Source organism: Rhinolophus sinicus, chromosome 17 (genome assembly GCF_057876585.1).
Source record: "Rhinolophus sinicus isolate RSI-liver-muscle chromosome 17, RSI-T2T, whole genome shotgun sequence".
NCBI lineage: Eukaryota > Metazoa > Chordata > Mammalia > Chiroptera > Rhinolophidae > Rhinolophus > Rhinolophus sinicus.
In genome coordinates, this window is record NC_142517.1 from 150,802,853 (window position 1) to 150,826,254 (window position 23,402).

A 23,402-nucleotide genomic window follows, 5' to 3' on the forward strand; every position below is an offset into this window, starting at 1 on the left:
GAAAAAGTATACTATTTCTTAATTGCAAAAAAAGGAAAAGAACTGAAAAAAGCAAACTTCTAGCAATCTCTAAAAGTTCATCTATTCACAGTGTGAAAATTAATAAACAGAAACTTCATTTAAAATGGAGTTGGGAGGCTAGAAGAGAGACCTCTGACACACGTGTCGCTCAAAGCACACTGCTGACGCTAAGAGAAGAGACTTACTTCGCTTCTCCTAAATGACTACCTGGGCAGGAGAAGAAAAGATTCCTCCTTGTCCAGCCAATGGGAGACTGCCAAAACATTTTGCCCACGGTAGACTTACATCAAACAGTATCAAATTTCATTCACTAAAAAACATGTACTAAAATAATATTTATGAATGAAAAGCACATTAAAACACTTAAAAGTATAACAGTATGGAATGGATAGTAGTCTAACCATTCACAAGAATGAAAAACTCTTTTCTAAGCTATCAGAAAAGCTCTTTCCTAATACCTTTCTAGGCAAATGAACAAGTCTGAAGCAAATGACAGTTCAGTTCCAGGCTTTTTCCCCTCTGGTCGACAGGCTCACTTTGCTTTCATATTTCTATTAAAACAGGAATTGTAATGGGACAAAGCTAACTACAGGTGAAGAGTCAGAATGCTCATTAATTTCAGTTGCTGCCTGTCTTGCAAGTTCCTTGGTCCACTTCTGTTTCTATGGTAACATAGGTAGAATTCAGGAAACAGAAACAAACGCTTTAAGGTCATAGTTAAGCGGGGAGAGTCGAGTATTGAATGGCATATACAGTGATTTAATTTTAAGAAAATAATCTGAAATGTAAAAAGAAGGGAATCACAATTCATACAATCTTAAAGATACTCAAAGAGAGAAACATGCCAGTGCAGTATTTTTTCCTTGATTGTTTTCATGGATAAGTATTTACATCTTACTTATAACTTTTCTAAAAATTTCATTCCACTCCTACTGAGGGTGGCCAAACACCAAAACAAAAACAAAACCTAAAAATCACCAAATTACCAGACTCACTTTCTAGTAAATAATTCACAGTACTAGAATTAAAGCTTTTAAATAGAATAGCATATTTTGTGATTCTAATTAGGACTTATTTTAGACTTTGATTGTCTTTGAAAAGTTGATTCTAGTATGGCCTTTTAAGTCAGGCAGAAGAAGCTCCATTTAAAAGTAAAAATAAACCTTTCGTTAATACTCACATGAACCTTTCATATATATGTATTGTCTTATACCAATACAACACACATAACGTGTCTGGAATGGACATTTCTTCAGTAGATTTTCCAAGTATTTCTGAGGTCACCTTAAGTTTATGAGTATCCCAAATTATGACTTCATTAGGTCCTTTAAGTGATTTATTCTTTTCCAAGTTGCTTTACGTTCAAAATTTTTTTCTTCCTCTCTCACAACATTGTCACTCCAAAAAGTCTATGTCGCTGTCTGTGTCTGTCTCTCATCACTCACTCTGGGGGAAGCAAGCTGCCATGTCAGAAGCAGCACTATGTAAATGACCATGTGACAAAGACAGGAGGCCTCCTGCCAACAGCCAACAAGAAACTAAGGACTGCCAACATCCATGAGCGCGTGGTGGCAGAGCCACTGGTCTCAGCGGAGCCTCAATATGACTGACTGCTGTCGCACCTGGAAGTTTGGCAGACACCTCATGAGAGATCCTGGGTTAAAATCACCTAAGTCAATCCCACACCCACAGAAACTGAAATAAATATTTGTTGTTTTAAACTGCTAAACTTTATTTTGCTAAACAGGATTAGATAATCAATAAAGTATCTTATTCACCTTGTTTCCTCCCACTCCAACTCTCAGAGTTCCTTGCCTAGAGTAAATGACAAAGAAAAGCATTAAAATGTAATGCAGTTTGGACAAAACTCATACCAAAAGTGTTTTCTCTACTGCTAAGAGAAACAGAAAAAATTAAGCCCCCACCTCTATGTAACAACCGAAATACTAAAAAGAAAATAAATGTTCATATATAAAGCTATGATGTGATAAACTGTAAAAATCAGAAAACAGAGAGTATGTCCAAAATCTACATTTAGGTTCTATCTACCACGATTTTCCTCAAGTGAACATACAAACTTTGGCCAAACTTTTATTTGTTATCTTTTTCTACAGACAATCTGTAATGTTCCTCTATTTAGCTCTTGCATCCAAATCTTATCCCTCTTTGTAAGAAAGTTGCTAAGAGGAAAAAGTGTGAAATATTTTAGCAAAGGCAAAAAAAAAATTACCAACCCCCTACCTAGGACATTTTACCAAGTTACCTGTGCCTTTCACTTTTGTGTATGTGTGAGCTAAAAATATATATGACATAACATTTACCATTTTAACCATTTTAAAATGTACATTTCAGTGGTATTAAATATATTCACAATGTTATGCAACCATCGCCACCATTTCCAGGCCTTTCATTTTCTTTAAACTAAAATTCCCAGAGAATAAAAAAATTAAACTCGTAATATATAATATTTTAAATGTGCATTAGAAAACAAAACAAAAAAATACTTATAAAAACAAAGTCAGGACCTTTGTAGAACCCAAGTTTGCATAATTAAGGCAAATCTTTGATAAACTAGACTAATTTAATAAACTTGGTTTTTAAAAAGTTATGGCTTTAACCAAACAAGCTAACATTAATCCCATAAAATGTTTACAATTTTGAAAAATATAAATTTCTATGTTCAAATAATTGAATCATTACTCTGGCTAAAATTTTTATTTCAACAGTAACTATGTTCTGTACCAGATAGCTTGAAGATAATTTTCAAGACCCTTAGGTAACCTAAAACCTTGGACTGATATTACATTGAGTTAACTAAACAATTATTAAATACCTAGATAATTTTTAAGTAATATACAATACTGAAACATTGATTACTAAGCATAGTTTTAAGCTTATATACTTTTGCTTCTTATATTAATATTGACAAGCTATAGTTCTGGGTCATGTTAATGGAAGTGTCCATTTTTGCCACTTTAAGGTATAAAAGGGATATGTGTGACTGTAAAAAGTTATGTTATGTGTGTTCCTGAGTTCTACACAGTCTACTAAAATGCTGGTATATGGCAGACAGACCTCAATATCCACGCCAAACATTTCTCTCTGAAACAGAAATTAGCTTGGTTAAAAGTTAAAACCAACGTGAGTGGTTGAGACTATGCTAGGAACAATAGTGACAGAGAAGTACAGCTGGCCATACGCTTTTTTTTTTTTTTCTTTAAAAGCTTTGTTGTAAAGGAAGGATTCTAGGGGATTTGTGGTCTCCTGACCCCTTTCCACTCTTAGAACTTATTGAGGACTTCAAAGAGCTTGTATTTTATGTGGATTATAACTACCGATATTTACTATATTGAAAATCAAACCTTAGATACTATTTTAAATATTTATTTATTGCTACATTTGAAGACAGCAATAATGAATACATTGCATATTAACACCTTACTAGTAAGTAAGATAAATAACATCTTACTATTGTTTCGAAAATAGTTCTGACCTCATACATTCCCTCAGAGAGAACCACTGGACTCAAGTAAAGTATCCATTTGCTCCAGAATATGGAAGATGATAATGAAGAACCTAACTTGGAAAGTGCATTTTATTTGCCTTGATTTATAGTAGCCAGTTCTAAAAAGAAGCTATGAAACATTTTAAATTTTAGCAATTTCTTTCAATGTTGATGGGCTTGCTTCCTTTGGGGGTATTAATACATTCATCTTCAATAAGAAAGGCTATTCTATGGCCTCTATGTAATGTGCCTAAATAGAAATCCCGTATCCTAAGGAATAATATTCTGTGCTTTAAGCTGACTTTATTACATCCTTGATTATCTACAGAAAAGAAAAAGAAAAAGAAAAAGAAAAAAGGTTCCCCTCATCTATGAATCAGGGGTTAAAGAGAAAACCAAAGCCCCAAAATGGAGTCATTTGTACTAATGCCCATGATACTAACAGCCAACATACTGAATCCAGATTTAAAAGCTGACTAATTGCTATTTCAACCTTCTCCAGGAATGTAATCTTCATCAGTTGGTCTGGAATTTTCTAGTCAGTCAGTACCAATGAGGTAATCGGTCACATGGGCCCTCTCTATCTTCCCCAAGGGAAACTGAGGCTATCTGCCTGATAAGACCACCATCCTGCCCTAAGGGAAATAACCTTGTCTGAAACAAACCTTCATTTCTTTTGCTAATAATTTTCTTGTCCTGTCAGTTTCTGCCTATAAAAGCCTTCCATATTGTACATCTTCTCAGAGCACCTCTCTACTTGCTAAATGGGATGCTGCGTGACTTATGAATCACTCAATAAAACCAATCCGATCTTCAAATTGATTGAATGTTCCTTCTTTAACACAGCAAAACTATGATCTTCTATGCTTATTTTTATTGTTACTTTCGTTAAATAGGTAACCAAGTATTGTTTCTCAGGCACTCAGGATTCTATTTTAATGAAGCCCCAAATCTTCTAACAAGTCTCAATTTTCCCATTCTACTAATCATACCCTAAATATAGAAAATATAAAACGTTTTACAATATTTTATGCTAACACTATCTGTGAGAGTTCCCAGTGTGCCTCAAGAAACCCAAAAGATTTGTTACTTCACCTTATAGAAATATAGTTGCTAGAAAGAATTAGGTTTGTTTGATATGTTACTACTGTAAGAACACACGGAAAATGTTGCCAACGTATTCTTTCCTAGATTGAGTTTGTATAAGTAAAATGTTATAAACATGCATATTCCAGAAATTTTGTTTTGTGAGGAGTCCCTGGAGATATGGCAGTGCTGTCACCCTCCATTATATTTTTATCCTCAGGGGAAAATACTGATCAAAATCTTCATGAAACAGTTACATACTATACCCCAATAGAAAATTTTACACTCCTCCATCCTGCTATTATGAAGTTAAAAAACAAATTAACCACAGCCTTTAAGTCTGTTTTCCACAGACAGCTTTTGTTTTACTCTGATGGTTACTTTACTCTGATGGTTTCTTAAAAACTATGCAACAAGCTATAGGCCAGAGTTTTGTCTCCAACAAGGGGAAGGATTGTACCAGGTACTTCAAACTATTAGTATTTCAAAAAATAGAGTATCAGCACAGGGTGCTAGGGTGACATCTCTCAAACAACTTTCCGACCATCTTTTGACTGTGTCAAGATTTCCAGGACCCTTTTTAGTCTAGAATCAGACACCTTCATAACAGTAGACAGCCAACCCAAGCTCCAGAGAAACAAACAAAATTACACAATATGTAATAAATTGATGATAGAAATTTTGATTGGAATATTATTGGTATTGTTTTAATGTTCTATTTTCCTTCATGTTAAACTATCTATAACCACAACAATTTAGTAAACTCTGCTTCTGTAAACCAAAATGAAACATTTAAAAAATAGTATCTGATTCTCACTAACCTTCAGAATTCAGAAACTCTTCAGAGAATCTCCTTTTCATGGCAATAAAAATGTTTGCATATATTCAATAATAACTTGATCTTTTTATCAGGATATAATTGGACAAACTTAAAGTTTTACCTGGAGTGTCACATTTGAGAACAATGGTCACTCAAACAGGTATGACAAGGTACTTGTTAGGAGCTAAGGTTGGCTTTATTACAGATCCAACACCTATAAAGCCCTACCAGGAAAACTGGTCTGGTCCCTGGCTTACAGGGCCTCAGCCTTACAGGTGATAAGATCACTCACTTCCTGGCAGGCCAGGAACATTAAGAAATTTGAGGGATATTTAAGGACACCACTATAAGTAAAATCTAGTAGTGTAGCTTTTAAATGTCCTAGCTGAGATTCCTTATAAAAAGCTACAGTCACAGTAATTTCGTAGCCTTAGTAGTTATACAATGGTTTATAGGCTTCAGATATGCAAAAACAAACTCAAGGAGCCCTATGTGGTTAACACTCTTACTGCGCCTATGAAAATAATCACCTATACCTCACAATGAGACAGCCTTTTTTAGAGATCAAGAAAAATCCTTAAGCTTATTACGATCACATCCCTTTGTACATGTACCAAAACCCTTTTTTCTAAACAATTCAAACATAAATATAAATTCCCAAAAAAACTTAGGAATATATGATTAACAATTAAAAATATACAAATTAAAATGAAATCATTCCCATTAAAAAATACAATGAAAAGTCCAGTGGCAGGAGTATAAAATGTTACAAACTCTCTCAGAAGCATTTTTGGATACGTGAAATGAGCCTTATTAAAATCTGATAGCATCCATTGGCATAATACCTCCTAAAAATTCACCAAAAAAGACCAAAACTAGTGAGTAAAATGCCATCATCAAAGAAGCCAGGAAAAATAACATTATAACAAGACTCTGATTCTATACACATATGCCAAGAGTACCACAGAGTGCAGTGGTACTCTTTTAGGAAATAAATGAGAATATTCTGGTATGTCCCAACCTATAACTTGCAAAACTGAAGTTTAGGGACATGGAAGACCTGGAAGCGACGTAGACATCACAGAGGTTGGGACCCATGTTTACACAGCAAAACGACATCAAGGGCTACCATTTGGCCTCATCGTTTTAATTTTCCTCAAGCTGTTATTAGAGTTGAAAAGGAGCCAGCTTTGCAGGTGATGATCAAATGTGACTAAGCAGACATAAGTAAGCACTGACTCACCATACAAAATCCATAATCCCCAGTATTACAGACTGGCCCTTCTCCTCCTCCCCATCTGCAGGTATGCCAGGCGCTCCCTAAAGCAGAGGAACTACTAAAAATCAAATGTTGACACTCACAGGTAGGACCACAGTTACACCCAACAGCACAGATCTCAAGAGATTCAGAGAAAAAGTTCTAGGAGAAAATATATTCAAACTATATTTCCTGTTACTCAGTTCACCATGATGCTTATGCCAAATACTAAAAATGATCAACATCTAAGAATTTTTAAGAAAGAATCCTAGGTTACAAGAGGTAAAAACAAAACAACAAAAAATTGACAATGCTTTAAAAAGTTGACCTTTAGTTATCTAGTTCAACATTCCTCATAATAAAGATTTTAAAGTATACAAATGGAAATGTACTATAGATAACAAGTGTTGATGGCAGGTTGGGCCTTAACATGGGCATTAAAGAACAGTTTTACTAGCAAAAAGGCAAATATCAGACAAATGACAAAAGAGAAATACAACAGGTTAAGATACTGAAAAATGCTCACTCTAGTTAGTCACAGAAATGCAGATTAAACAAGGTACAATTTTTTGCAATGGAATTGGCAAGAACTAAAAATGATGAATATCCCCAATCCAATGAAAGTGTAGTAAACAGGTATGGTTATATGTTGCTAGTGAGATATAAATTCAAAATCCTTTCAAAAGCCAAGTTCATAACCTATATATTAAGAGCCTTAAAGTATCCCAAGCCCTTAACCCAGAAATTGGGATTTCTAGGAATTTATTCTATAAAATAATGCGAAACAACAACAAATAAAAGCATTATGCATAAAAACGTTCATTGAAGCATTCTGTATAAAGGAAGGAAGGAAGGAATCGATCTGTGGACATGCACAACCATGGGCTCCACTATCAGCACTCCGCTGGGACCCAAGGGAAGAAGCAGATACGGGGCGGTAGAGAGCTGGGAAAATGTCACAAAAGCAACTCTTCATGAAGGTATTAGAAAATATGCAGATTGTACCAAGCACAAACAGGAAATAAGAATTGCATACAGGGCACATCAGGTGAGAAAGCACGGAGTCATGAAGGCCTATTACTCAGGGATCCATAAATGCATGGTATGTCTCTCATGTATTTAGGACGTGCTGCCGCCTCCCATCTCCCAGTGCTTTTCAGAAACTAGAGTTTGGCAGTGGTATAAACACACACAGAACAATAAACACAAACACAAATAAAAAACATTAGGCTGACTGGGTGTGGTTATTCAGCTATGTGTAGTGTGACATACCAGGAGGGAAGTAGAAGGGCTTTAAAAAACAGATGACAGTGTGTATTAAGCTAAACTCATCATAATACATGTATGATGTATTTATTAGAAAGAATATCTAACTACTGGCAAGTGGTAAGCCACAGCCAATCTCTAATTCTCACTGTCTTCATCTGAAAAGAAGGAAATAAGTGTTCAACTACATCAAATTATTGTTATAGTTATACGAAATAGATTTGAATGTAAGGCAATCCAATCTCCGACCTCCCCAAACTAGCTCAACCCCATTCCTTTAAATTATTATGTACCTCATATTTATCCTTCTGCCTGTGCACATTGCTATTAGTCTAGTCATTACCACCTGACAGCAATTTCTACAAGAAATCGCGGGTCTTTCTTTGAATAGCCTCTTCTTTCTATCCATTGAACAGATTAATATCAACTCTATCTTTCTAAAACAACTTTTTAATCATGTCCCACCTTTGCTTAGAAAAAAAATCTATTAGCTAACCTAAAGTCCCCTTTCCAACTTCATCTCCCATTCCTTTCAAACAAATTTTAGGTAGGTTTCCCTCCATCCTCTCCTTTGCTCAGGTTGCTGTTCTAAGATAAAATACTGTCTACTACTTCTTTTAAAGCCCAAGTGAAGTTTCACCATCTCCTTGAACCCCTTTAATCCCAAACCCATATATTTTTTACATTCTAGGGGATATCAATAGCAATACTTAAGCATATGAACTATCCTGAACCATGCGACCTTCATATACAGTATAGACTCACCTTATTAGGGGGGAGTAGTGTGGGTAGTTGCTAGTATTAAAATAGAGTAAATATTATCTTTGACATAGACCACACTGGAGACGAATATACTGTTTCTCACTCAGTAAGTCCAACACAGCCACTTTCACTGCCAGTTCCAGATACCCATAGCTGGCCTGCATTTAGGAGGTATGATACACGCACAAAATATTTATATTAAGACCTAAGTGCCACAATTAGCGTGAGATGCTCACGCCCTGAGAGCTACCAGGAGCAGAGCACCTGACTCCTGCTTCCTACCTAGAGCATAGTTCACTGAGTGAAAAATGGTTCTTAAAATTGTTTTCCTTCCCCATTCCCAATTTTTTCCTAACATAAATAATGGAATTTCCATGAGTTGAAAGCACAAAAGATGAGACTTCACTGTATGTACATCCATCCTTTCTAAGTAAATTGTGAACTCCTTGAGCATAGTATGGGTCATGTATTTTAGTCGGGGCATCTTGAATTGTTTCTAGTTATGAAGAAACAGAGATGCTGACCTGATTCTTGTTCTCAATTTAATCATCAATTTATTAACTAATCACTACTGCCTAATATGGAACTATTAGCACAGCACAATAGTGCCAAACATGAGAAACTAATAAGTGATTTTTTTGTTTCCATGGATAACTACAGGATTACTTTTAGCTCCCTTGTGAAGGGCTGAGATTACAAATATGGAAACAAACACACCAGGTATGTGTGGTTAATGTAGTTGGTACCCAGTTTACTTCGGCTACAATGTATCAAATGATACCTACTAGAATAAAATATTTGCAATAAATAGCCAAAAAAAGCAATGACTTATTTCACAAAAGATGTCTCCCATTAAAATGAAAAAGGTCAGATTCAAGATACTGTATGTCATAGCACACTTCATTAAAAACAAAAACAGATTTCACAAAATAAATGAACAAACAAAGCAGAAACAAACTCAGATACACAAAACGTTTTGGTGTTTGGGAGATGGGAGGGGTGTTGGGGAGTTGGGTGAAAAAGGGGAAGGGATTAAGAAGTACAAATCCGTTGCTAACAAAATAGGGGTATGTAAAGTACAGCATAGGGAATATAGTCAGTATTGTAAAAACTATGTATGGTGTCAGATGGATACTTGACTTATTGGGGTGATCACTTCATAAGGTATATAAATGTCCAATCACTATGTCGAAACTAATATAACATCGTATGTCAACTGTAATTAAAAAATAAAAAAATCATTTTTTAAAAAAGGGAAATTCCGGTCACGTTCTATTTAGCTCCCCCCCCACCCCCACCCTCAGCATGCCTTGCTCCTACCTGCCCATTTCACACATAGTACAAAAGCATTTACACATTCTTTAAACAAATTCTTTTATGAGTTTTGGCAAGTATATCCATGCACACACTTTCTGGAGAGGCAAGGGGAAAGAGCTTTTTTACCTAACCTGCCAAAGTTACTACATGTTCTCTTCCTGGACCAACTGTTTACTGTTTACACAGCCCTTCTCTAACCCTTTCACTTCCTACTTCAAATCCCCAAGGTATGATGATAGATAAGAGTTATTTTCTCAACAAGTTTGCTGAAAATAATAATGACAATGCACAGGAATTTAATGCTAAGATACTTAGACCACAATGGAGAAAATCTTGATACTTTCCAAGAGGACTCAATTATATAACAATGTTACAACCTCTTAACCCCATTTAAAAGCTTTCTTTAAAACTGTTTGTCTCCTCTTTTTGTTGTTGTTATTACTCACCTCCTCACAACAATTCCTTTAGCTCAGCCTAACGCCTTTTAAAATAAGAGATTTGATTCCCAACTTCTGTCGGTTACTGTTGCTCTCAGACCCTATTTCTTTCAATATGCTACATTAACAAGCCATAAAAGGAGAAATACATCATCAGTGACTTCCAGGAGGCTCCCTGATTTTTTCAGATGTCCAAGAAGGGCTCTGCTGCTTCTGTCACCATAATGGTTTATATTAACAATAATCTTTCTCCCAAGGAAGTGCAAAAGTATGTTTTAACAACCATGTCATCACGAAAACCGGAAAAGATAATAAGTAGGGCTTCTCTCTAAACTCAGACACTAAACAGCCTTCTATTTCCACTCATTTCCACCTTTCATTTACCTCAAAACTCATTATCACACCAGACATCCAACAATGATCATGCAAAGCGATTACGGTAGAAATTTGAAATGATTATACAAACATTGTAAGGTTTTCTTCTGCACATTTCTTGCAAGTAAAGGTTCATCACACTATTGCAAATAAGAAAAATTAAACAAATTGCGTTATCTTAATGCAGCAATAATGAAGCCAAGAAAAGTCTAACCACTGATCTTGTTCATTTGTGTTTGAATTTTTTTGACTCTTTCTTTTTAATACTCTCTATTTTTAGTGGGATTTCTATTATTAGTGAAATTCAGTAGAAAGGTAACCAAGCAGGGGCTATGAATTTTGTTGCTTTGGATATTCCAATTTTGGGCAGTCCTGCCAGTCTGTCTTGTTTCATCCAAAGGAACTAAAAGGTGGAAAGGAGTTTTCCTGAGTCAGTCATCAAATCCCCTTGAAGGCTAGTTCCTCACCACCAAATTTAGAAAAGGCCAACAGAGATGATATCTTCCCTACTCTCTGTGGCCAGCAGGTCTGACCATGCATTAGGTTTCAAGAAAAACCATTTATAAAAGCACAGAAGAAGAAATGAGGAGAAGGGAGTGGTTCTGGTTAATCTCACATGAAACATGGTATTTGAATAACTGAGGAGAAAGGGCAGTTCTGTCGCTTTTTACCTGGCCTTCACCAACAACAAGCCTATCACTGAAATGGATGATTTGAAACTAATTAACCCACCTTCTCCGGAGAAAGCCAAGCAGTCAACTTTGAAAGCAATGGGAGAAAAAAAGTAGGATCCCATGACATTTTCTTTTCCTCCTGGGAAAAGAGGTGTCGATTAGGGTGACCTCAAAAAGGTGGCAGAAACCACTCCAGATGCCCTGTAGACCTATCTTTAATTTATTTGTCTTGTAGAGAACTCATGCTGTCCTTTGTTGGATCCTGTCTTCCTGGTCTCTAAATATCCAGTTTACACATTCTTCTTGGTCTAATTCAGTGCTACTTAAACCAAAGAACCTTTTCTAATGATTCCAACCAGAAGTCATCTCTGCCCTATTCTGAGCTTTTAAACTTTTATCCAGTCTTCCAAGACTAAGCTTGAAGACAGCATTCAGTATAAAAGTTATGAATGAAGGTAGCTGTCACCCTTTCCCCTATTATCAGTACTAGGACAATAAGTGTATTAAATACCTGTAGTTGTCCTTAGTGAGTCAATTCATTTTTCAAGTAATGGCTACATTTTTTTCTATTTCGTTGGGTTACTAGTATTTTTTTTTAATTGAGTCCATTACCTCATATTTAGTTTTATCTAAACATAATTATCTGTTGCGGGGAGAACCAGAAAAGGTAGAGAAAACCCCAAACCTTCATGGTAAAAATCTAAGGATTTTCCATGTGATCTATCAAGAAGTGGGGGAGGACGGGGAACTAGATTTATTTGAATTTTACTTCCTTTTATTTTCTCATGTTATTCCGTGATGATATGCTATAGAGCAGGGAGATAACTGAAAGGACAACAGTCAAAGGGAGAGACAAAAATGGCATAGCGTAATTCACAAAATGACTAACATAACCTCAAATGTCAAGTTAACTGTACATATAAAGTTATTAACCTACGCAACTCAAAACTAAAATGTAACACATCGTCCTTTAATAACCTTTGAATTTATTATTTAGAAAAAGTACAGCTTACTATCAGCTAGATTACATTTGGCCATCTATTCTGTTATATTACCAACATATCCAGCCATTTGTGAAGCCAAGAAAGAGTAAAATGTACTCTTAGCACTGGTACTCAACCTTGAAGTGCTAAAAGCTACTTTATCATCTAGTGAGAGGACAAACACATGCGTGTACATGTGAACCTAACACTAGGTTGTGTGGAAAGCTCAGCATAATCACCACCCTTGTAAATCATTACTCAGGTATCCACTTATTTTAACCGACACAAATCAAGCAGAGCTCCCTGTGATTCCTACTTACAAGGATATCTGAAATCACATTTAACATTCTCTCCTCGCGCTCTTCTCATTGAAAGATTGGAATACAGGTTTACTCCTCTCCTTTCAATCCCGACTCTGCAGCACAACATGCAGGAAACTATCATAGTTGGACTAGCTGACACATATCATTTAAATACTATAAGGGCACAGCTGTGCTTAATATTCCACAAATGAGACCTCAAAAAGCAGAAGAGACTTCTCATTAGATTCCTTCTAAAAAAGTAGAGTATTTTCTAGTTTTAGAATTAGCATTTTCTAATCCAATTATAATGTCTTGTTGATTTTCCTATTTTTGACTTACACACTCATAAGGTACACGTACTATCCCTTTCCTACATATTAGATGAAATTCTTTTACGGGCTAATCAATCACAATTTATTGCTTGTGTTGTTTCCTAAAACTATTTGTAGCTAGTAAAATATACATTTAATAATATTTTCAAATCAAAGATAATTCAGTTATGTACCTAAGGACAAAAATCATAAAACATATTTTCCAAAAAGTACCATGATTATATAATCTGGGTTTGTTTGGTTTTCGTGAAGATGAGCTATATGATGGGTAATACATTATTGACCTTTTACACTTGGTTCCTTCAAAGCATCTTCATTTTACTCAGCATTTAGTTTAAATTAAATATTTAAAATTGAAGCTGTTCTATGTTGCAAACACAGCTAAAATGAAAAGCTTCTGTGGCAGCAGTGACCAGATTCTAAATGCAGGTAGATCAATAAAAAAAAAAAAAAAAAAATCCACCAAGCACAGGCTCCATGTGTGAGTGGAATGGTTTATAATAGCTTGCAAATGACTATGTGCTTGCTGTAACCAGCTGTTCTTAAATTATGAATATGCAACCAATTCATGTTAAAGCCAAATCCCAGCACTATTTCTACAGAGAAATCCCAGTAGTTTTGCTTGTTCTACATGTTAGCTCTGTTAAGGATACAAATAGCAGTAAGCTTCCGAACAAATAGGACCAAACTATTGGCATTTCATGCACTGGGTCCATTATCACAGCAGGGGATGTCAATCATCAGTACATTCCTATAACAGCTCAGGCAATATGACAATGATCTCGAAGGAAAAAAAAAAAATCAAAATCTCTGCAGCATACTCAAAGTCCTGACAACCTAATGCTTTCGTACTTCAGCCAATCAGATTGCCAGACCTGACCTACTAGAAGATTTGCATCAAGCTTGAAACATTCAAAAACATCAATCATAAAAACAAAGACAGGACATTGAATTATACAGTATTAACCTCCAGGGTTTGCATACAAAGACCTTAGATTTATTTATGTCCCAGCAAGTTAAGAGCTTCAGTACACCGTTCTTTACACCAAACTGACTGCCAATTTGATGAACCTCTCTGCCCTCAGCAGGAGTGCACCGTCTTTGATTAATGAGTGCATGCTTCTGGAAAAGTGTTAAGAGGAGAAAACAGGAAAAACACACAATTATGTCTACACATAGCTTAAGCATCAATGCAATAACTATCTTCAAACCAAACGTTCCTTTTTCCTTTTACATACACACACATGTGAACACAAACATTTGTAGAGGTTCTTATCTATATAGTATCTTCATTATTAGTATCATTGCTAACACAATTTTTATTTTGAATAAAAGGCATTCAAAAACCAGTGTACATGCCAAATTTCATAAATTATAAAAACAAATACTTTAAACGCATTGATTGTATTTAAAAAACAAATTGAAAACAACTCTTGCACAGTAAATTTTTAAATATGTGAGATAAAAACTGTATTTTCACCTCATATTCTTATAAAAGCCTATTCATTCTAAAAGCTCAATATTTAACTTGCAAATATCAGAACTATTAAATATCTTACATCTCAAAAGGTATTGACTTGCCACAAATCACAAAGCAGTCAAAATAGATTTAAAAGTCATGTAAACTCATGTTATTTTTCTTTCAGCAAGCATGTTGCCACTATTTTATGACTACACATGTAATTGTAAGTTAGCTAAATATATTTATTGCCCAAAACTTCAAAGTTAATATGAAATAGAAAAACTTATGAAAGTTTAAACTTTTTGTGACTTTTTATTTAAAATTGCCCTCCTCTAAGAAAGCCAATGATGAAAACTTCTTAAATTATGGGACACTTATTTGCAGAATTAAGACTGTATATCTGTAAAAATGAGCTAAGCATTGAGATTCCCTTAAAAAATCATTTACATTTTATAACTCAATTTAACAGTTTAGTTTATATGATGAATATCTGCCTTGACACAAATATGTTATGAGTAAATGTATTTCTTAAAAATTGTATCATAGGCTAAGATAATATGATTTTCTTTTTAGGGAATGGTGTGGCTATTATATAAAAGGATTGAGAAAGCATATTACCTGAAAATAAATCTTAGCTTTAGTCTAAGTAATGCATGATCTACTGAAAGGGAAAGCACCTCTATAAACTTTTGATTTCAGGAAATAATAATTCTGGAATCACTCAACAGTGTATTACAAGTGTTTGAAATTCATTTATATTGTATAGTAAGTCCTTTTAATGGGATTTCACTACCCAAATTATATATTCTAATCATCAATTTCACATTTTAAGTATTTTAAAGGCAAACTATTTTATTTGAAATGTTGTAAATTTTATGCTCTTTGAAAAATTGTTTGAATGCATAACGTATTTTTAAAACTTTAAATTAAAAGTCAATAAATATTGGGACTAGAAATGAGCTCCTAACAAAGTGATAAGCTACATTATATCCTTAAACTTATCATCCTAAAGTTTTTTACACAAAATTTTTTTAATGTATTTTCTGTTGAGATTATTACTATTTTTCTTTCCCCCTTCCTCTCTTCTCCCACCATGAAAAAAAAAGTAGCAAATAATTAGAAAAAGAAAACACAGGCACCAATGGAATGATCTGACCCCATTTTAGTACCAGTTTGATAGTTGAAACTATCAATAAAATTATTAGTGCAATAAAAATATGATTTCAATTTTTAAGATAATTAAATGCTACAATTATTTACTATCTTCACTTCCTTATAAACAAAAACACAAAGCTGCCCATTTACTCAATAATTATTTTCTGATTATCTTGTACAACAAAAGTTTAAAGAAATATTTAATCAAAAGGGTAAACATTTATTAAAGTACTGTATTTTTAAAACCTCATGTTATGAAATATTTAACTTTATATAATCAAAAACCTTAAAATACCTAAGTAGGTAATTCAATTAACCCTTCAGAATATCAACTATATTAAATATCATTCAATCTGGATGATATAATTTTACCTAGGAGTCAAAGTCACCACATTTCTGTGTTTGTGATAAATCATATCTTCTTTTGGTAGTTCTAGCTAGAACTAGGTCAAAAACTCAGAATTACAACTTACAATCTCTTTCTTTGAGAAATATTTAAACCTAAAAGTAATCGGGTTCTAACATATACATTCACTAATTCAAGGAGATAAGACAGAAAACATGAACTTTCACGCAACTGTGATATCCTATATCTTGTATAGTAACACAAAAGTAGCAACAAAGACATTAACAATTGCAGTTCAAGCTGGGAGTGACTGTTCTGTTTCAATTCAATGACACCACTAATGGCTTCTTAGCAGCTCCATGAAATCAACCAGCTGTCAAGTTGATGCATCAGAAGGAACAGTTATGCACTCCCATAAGAAAAAGCAACACATCAGGATGTTTGGCAAAACATCTGCTCCTTTACACTGCAGTTCTATAATAAACATGCAAACAAAGAAATAGGAGAAAGGGCAACAGAATTAAAATTCCAAGGTTTCCATTACAGACTTATACGCATTTTAAATAAATGGCTTATAAAAATGAAAACAAATTTCTGCCAAGTTGAATACTTTTAAGTTATTCTAAATCTTTTGAAAATCCTAAATATAATTACTCAGATTCTTCCAGAAAGGCAAAAACTACATAAAAATGTTTACATTTTTAAAACTGAGAGTAAACTACATTCACCAAGTAAAATCATCATGTTCTGCACAAAACTCAAAAACACTAAAATATATCTTTTTCATTTAGTACTAAAATATATCCTTCCTTCATTTAATAACTATTTTAGTAAATTATGTCAACAGTATTCTAATAAACGCATTTCCAAGACTAAATAGCCTAAAAATATTTTTCTGTAGTGTTTGAAAGAGTAAAAGGCTACTATACTCCAGGACTAATTTAAGATATGAGAACAGTAAAGATACTATTCTCTGGGTTTTAAAATGTGTACCTACCACTCTCCAAACCATTACATGAATACAACAGTATTAAGTTTTCATAAATAACTTAATATTTTTAAAGCATACAATTTGATTTCCTTAAAAAAAAAAAAAAGAAAAAAAAAAGCTTGTCATCACAGGCTTTAAATAATTTTACATTCAACCATTCAAACATTTGGAAAATCTTACTTTTTTCTATCTGAAACTTATAAGTGCATCAGTGTTGTCCAAATTATTGATTAGGCAGCACAGTGACAATGTACAGTGTTTACAATAGGTGTGAGACATCAAATGTACTTAACTACCATTTCCTTAAACTGCTTATCCTCTGTTGCTTGCTATTTATAATCTGCCAAATCTTCTAGTCCTTTGTTGCATGTATAATTTAGAACCATCTGTTCTATGTGCTTTTAACTATTTAAACATTTTTCACCTACCTACAATTCACATAAATGGCAGACATTCAATTCAGTCAAGCTTTCTATATAGCATTTTACATAAAGCAAATTCCTAGACAAATAGCATAGCAGATAACACCAAAGAAGGCTGCTACAGAGATAAAAACATACCACATACAACATAAGTTTTTATGTCTTAGACCAACCTTTTCAATGTATTCAGAATTGTTTCTAGTAGCCTTTTTTTTTTTTTTTTTTGAGTTAATTGTAGTCAATGTTTTTCCCCAACCCAGAAGACAAAGAGAATGCAAATTAAATACAGACAGTTTCATGTCCTTGTTAGAAGAGAAGTAAATATGCTGACTGCAAATGACTACAGGAGACAGAATTCCACTTTCCCATTCAATTTACAGTGCCTCTTATTTATATACTAGTCAGTGTATCATTAAGTTTGATCATGTGACCAACTAAACTTTCGTGATGTGAAAAACTATTTTAGACAAGCAAATTTAAACAACACTAGTTTTTATTGTTTATCTTTTCATAATGGCTGACAGAGCTTCTAGTTTGAGGTTATAAAATATATTTTAAAATCAATTCTGCCTTTTAAATACTAACCACATTTTTGCCATTTGACTTAATACCTGCTACTAAATTTTAAAAGTATCCTGTATCTCCAAGTATTTTCAATAGTTATATATTTTCAAAATGTAAACAAGTATGTATAAAATAGAAAATTTAATTATAAAAGGAGATCTAGATAACCTAAAATAAGTATACGTAAATATTAACCAAGCTGATTAAAGAAAAATGCACAGCAGAGAGTGAAGTAAGAAAGGGAATACGGCTGACTAAAAATAACAGTTGATACCTTTAAAGAATAAAAAACACATAGACAAAAGCTGTGAATACCAAAGGACACTATAAAAGTTTATACCATTTTTTGCACACAATTTTCCACCTGTTACCAAAACATAAAATGTGTAGCTGTTGAGGGTTCATTCTGAGAGCAGAACACAAAAATAAACCGCACAATTCATCGTTAACCAGTAATTTACACGGTCCTTTAAAACAGGGAAAAAATTAAGCGGAAAATTTCCTCTTGGGACAATTTCTCGATAAAGTTTACATGACGTCACTGGGCCCCCTGAACATTCCCTAAACTTTGAGTCTTATCCAGACACACTTTTTGCCTTTCTAAGGCTTCTTTCCTTTCCTCAAAAATAAAAGAGAGAGAGAGAAAGAGACTTGGGAATAAAAATTGCCCAAGATGGCGAAACGCTTGTTGTTTAGAGGGCAGAGGGAAAAAATGGAGGATATTGTAATATACACAAAGGGATAAATTTCAACTCGGCCAAGCACTGCAGCTGCTTCTCCCTTTATAAGGAAGCAAGACACAAAAGATAAATACAGAGGGCCAGAAAAGAAGAGAAAAATCTCCCAAACAGCAAGGCCAGGTCTGACTCTCCAAACACTTCCTTCCTTTCCCAAGTCCCAATTCTGGGGTTCGTGGAACTACTTTAAGGGGAGGGGAGCTGCGAAAGGGCAAAGGGGGAGGGGGAGCGACAAGAGGATTAAAAGAGCGAAGAAGAGTTGAGAGCAGGCGGTTGTTCCCCGGGAAGAACTGCTAGGAGACAGACATTTACAGTAGGAACAGCTATGCTCCCCTAACCCCCGGTATAGAGACATATCCATCTTCCCAGGTGTTCTTCCCAGTCCCACCTGCCCCCACTCCCACCCCCACCCCCACCCCAGCTTATTTTCAGTAAACTCTAGAGCTCCAAGCTATGCAGGGAAAGAGCAAAAGAGGCCAGAATTGGGGGTGGAGGGGGGTGTGAGGGTGGCCGGCGCAGCTAATCAGTCCTGCAGGAAAGAGGGGGCGGAGGCAAAAAAAGGGGCAGCAGTAGGCGGACTGGTGGGGCGGGCGGGGGTGGGGTGGGGGGGTAATCTTGAAACTACCCCGGCAAGAAGGGGGGGACCAGCGGATATTCCCCGGCAGGAACATTGATCTCGACAATGCCAGAGATTGTTGGTTTTGGGGTGGTTTTTTTTTTAAGAAGCAAAACTGTTGGCAGCGACCTGAGCGCTGGAAGCTAAAGCCAGGAAGCAGGAGACGCGGAGCCCGGCGTCCGCACAGTGCGGGCGGCCGGCACAAAGGCGGCGGACCCGCGGCGGCAGCAGCAGCGTCTGCCCGCGCCCGGAGGCACGGCCCGCCCGCGGCCCTGCTGGACCGAAGTCCCGCACCGGCAGCTAGGAATAAAGTTTACGTTCTCCTGAGACCGCACCCCCCACCTCCCACCCAGGACTGCGCACCTCCGCGTCCTGCTCCCCCAAACTCCACTCGGGACCCCAGCACCACCCCAGCCTCGCAGCCAGCACAACAAAGAGACACACCGACCGGCGAGGGTAAACAGCCGCGGCAGGGCCAGCAGGGCGGGCAGGGCGGGCGCCTCGAGATAGCAACTCCGGAGTCTTCCCTGATCGCAGGAGCGTAGTTCCTCCTTTTCAGTTTCTACCGGCTTTATAACATTAGGAATTTTCATCTTCACCCGCACCCCTCACACCCGAGGATTTGTAACTTACCTTTACTTTCGAACTGAGAGTTGCGGTGGATGGGATTTTTGCCTTCCCCAGATGGTTGAAGGTTACGATTTTTGTTTTTGGAAGCCCCAACACCTCCTTATTCCTATTATTTTTGCAAGAAAAGTACAGAGTTGGAGTGGAGGTGAGATTTGTGATCGGGAAAGCCCTTGACTCCCTCCTTCTCCGTCTTCCGCCTCTCTCTCTCTCTCTCTGATTAGTTCCTATCCAGCAGCAGATTGAAGCAGGAGATGATTCTTCTCAAGGTTTGTTCAGCAGCTTCACTTCTAGGCGAAGGCTTCATGAACCAAGTGACGTCAACCAACAAGGCTTCTCTCTCTCTCCTCTCTCTAACAATGAAAGTTGCTGTTAACAAGGGAAAAAAGAGAGAGAATTGTTTATACCATTTCAGTTCCAATAATAAATGACCTATCAGCTCCTAAAGGAACCAAGACAGGGAGGGGGTTGCTTCTTCTTCCCAAGAATACTGTAGCTTTGAGCTTGCACTCTTCCTTGTCCCAGGAAAAAGTTCGGAAACTTAAATGTTGTGTTTTGCTTGTAAAAGTGGAGAGGACAGAAAATAGGAATCGAAAACGTAATTTTTCAAAACCGAAAACATAATAGGGAACCTAGATTAACCATTTTCACCTAAACTTTTTTGTCCATAAACTCAGAATGTGGTTGTAGTCTATAAGCCAACTAAGTTAATATGCCAAGAATTCGTGGATGTTTGGAAGTCAAAATAAAATAAAAAGAAGGACGCAAAATGGTCCCGGGATTAACCGCTACTGCTCTAACACGGGCAAGTTAAGCAGGCTGTAATGTTTATGCAGTTAAAATTTAAATAAAACATGTTAAAATAGTAAACCGTTGTAAAGTTATAAATTAAAACTGTAAAATTATAAATTAGTAGTTTTTCCCCCCAGTTTCTGAGAGGGTGAAAAAAAGAGCAGGGGATAGCTAATTGCAGGAATTGACCATTTTTTAAAATATCAAAACTGGTAACCCGTTGCTCTATCTTTAAACTACACACGAGGTATGCTATTTGTCTACCACCAGAACCTCTTTGAACTTTGTTTTTTACCCTACAATTTCCCCCCCAATTCCAACATTCTGAAACCAGTAAAGTTAGACTAAAGTGCACATTACCCACACACATCCAATAGCTTCCTAAAAATGATTTCTTAAAAAAAGTATTTTCGTTGGTTAACGCTTTATTACCCAAGAAGATACATATTTTAAAAATGTTTTCATTGAGGTAGTTAGTATTCCCCCATCACGCAAAACATTGAAGTCTGAAAGTTCAGATAATTAAAAATTACATAATTTAATTTTCAGGAAGAAGAGTAAAGGAAAGGCAAGCTTTAGAAAACATAACTTGACCATATATGTATATTTTGTACATATAAATGCGGATAAATGTATCTTAAAAGACGCTATTGTTTTTTGTTTCCTCTTCAGCCACTGGCTGTGATTTTAATTGTGCTGGAGGATCTTCATTAGTATTAACACATGGGGAGATTTCACAAAGCTGCTTCATTAGGAAAAAAAAAAGAAAGCCTGGCAGACTAGGTCTTTTTGCATGCACTGAGAATGTCAGCCTTACCTCGGTCATTTGTAACATAATAAGTGCAAGTACAATGATTGCAATGCAGGAGCACTGGGGGAAGGGCGGAAATACTGCCTGTCTAATAGGGGTATTTGAAAAGAAGGCTGCTCATTACATAGTAAAATGTATGCTAAAAATTAGTGAAGATGATGTCTCAGGAGACTGATGCTAAATAAATTAATGTGCTGATATGTTTTTAATTATTATTTTTGTAGTAGTTTATTTCATTCTCAGGATTCACATTGAGCAGCAAAGCTGTGCTAGCACTTATTGATTTTTTTTCCCTGCCACATTCCCGGAATACAGATTTTAATCATTTCACTACACCACACTCAGTAATTTCATTAAAAACTGGAACCTTCCATCCCCAGAAAAGCATTTAATTTCAATGACATACAATTTCTCTCTTAGCAGAAAACTGTCTGTACAGTAAAAGCTGGCCTAAGGTTCAAATGCATAATTTAATCCTGAGTTTTTCCATGCTCTGCATTCCTTTGAAGCTATAATTTGAGTAACTACCTAATAACTGTAATAAGGACAATAATTTCCTTTAATATATTATTAACTCATATTTAATTAACTCAGAGGCCAAGCTCTGTACATGTATGACTGGGTCAACAGTTCTACAATTTCAAAATTTACTAATAATGTTCCAGAAGGAAAATATAGATTAAAATGTAAGTGTGAATTTAGATATTCCCTCCAAAGCAACATGCAAAAAAGTTCATGATTTTTTATATAATGGTGGTAATTACTCAAACAGTATTTAAAACATTTGGAAGTAAACAAGGCACTTGACTGATATTTCTACATATAAATAAAGTATAATAATATTTTAACAATTCATTTCTGACACTTTGCCTAATCACTAGCATAACTGTTGAAAACATTCATTTCTGAAAAGATTTTTTAAAAGGGCTACTAGATTCAAGTTGTCTCAGTTTTCATAAAGAATTCTTTTAAAACATTTTTCTTGAAATAAATGGCCCTCTTGAATAACTCGAATAACTAAAGATGTATATTTTACTTAAATACTTTACAAAATATCCTGCAAAGCATGGTTCAATTTTTGTTTCCAATGTTTTGAAATAATATTGAGTTTAAAGATGGCACATTGGCTTTCCAAACAATAGGTTTCATAAGGATATTTAATTTACATTGCCTGATTTTTAGAGAAAAAAACCAGTGGGAAAAATATTTGACATAGTAAAATTCATTTATTAATTTAAAGTTTGGATATATGTCTAATCAACAGAAAAAATGTACATATGTAATGAAAGTGATAAACTTATATAAAGTCTCATATTAAAAATTCCTATCATTCTCCTGGGTAATTTTAGACCACAGTTCAAAAATGTTTCTAAAGAATATATATAATTTCAAGTTGAAACAGCATACAATACAAAGTTGTCTTTTTCTTGGGTGAACAATGAACTTAAGAGTGTAATCAAATGTTGGAATAAAGGATAAAAGTGATGATAATGAAGAACTTGATTTTATGTCTTTAAAATATTTTTAAAAGAGTTTTATTATCATCAAGGGCTCTTTATGTAGTTTGGAGAATATTTTTGCCACATTCTCAAAGATGAAATGCCGTTAAATGGAAATCAATTAATTAATAAAATAATTGGTAAAAAACTCACATAGATATCTAAAATTCATGAATTCTTGTATTTCAGTAATATAAAAAGCTTCAATTTTTATGTGAAAATATATCTAAACTAATTTGGTG

At 35.1% G+C, this 23,402-nt stretch overlaps 1 protein-coding gene and 1 long non-coding RNA gene across 14 annotated transcripts in view; one reads left to right on the forward strand and one right to left on the reverse strand.

Moving 5' to 3' along the window:
* The window catches only part of BAZ2B (bromodomain adjacent to zinc finger domain 2B), a 311,801-nt gene extending 291,513 nt beyond the window's left edge, over positions 1–20,288 (reverse strand). For 12 of the 13 annotated variants that reach the window (XM_088794244.1, XM_019727243.3, XM_074336965.2 and 9 more), the window contains exon 1: positions 20,065–20,288. The gene's annotated coding sequence lies outside the window, so the exon portion shown is untranslated. Of the gene's footprint in view, positions 1–1,799; positions 1,837–20,064 lie in introns of all 13 variants that reach the window. The other variant, XM_019727231.3, reaches the window with a different exon arrangement.
* Positions 19,436–21,870, forward strand: LOC141572325 (uncharacterized). Its single transcript, XR_012497708.2, has 2 exons — positions 19,436–19,887; positions 20,283–21,870. It is a non-coding gene; the product is annotated as an uncharacterized LOC141572325 (long non-coding RNA).
* Positions 21,871–23,402: the final 1,532 nt, after the last annotated feature.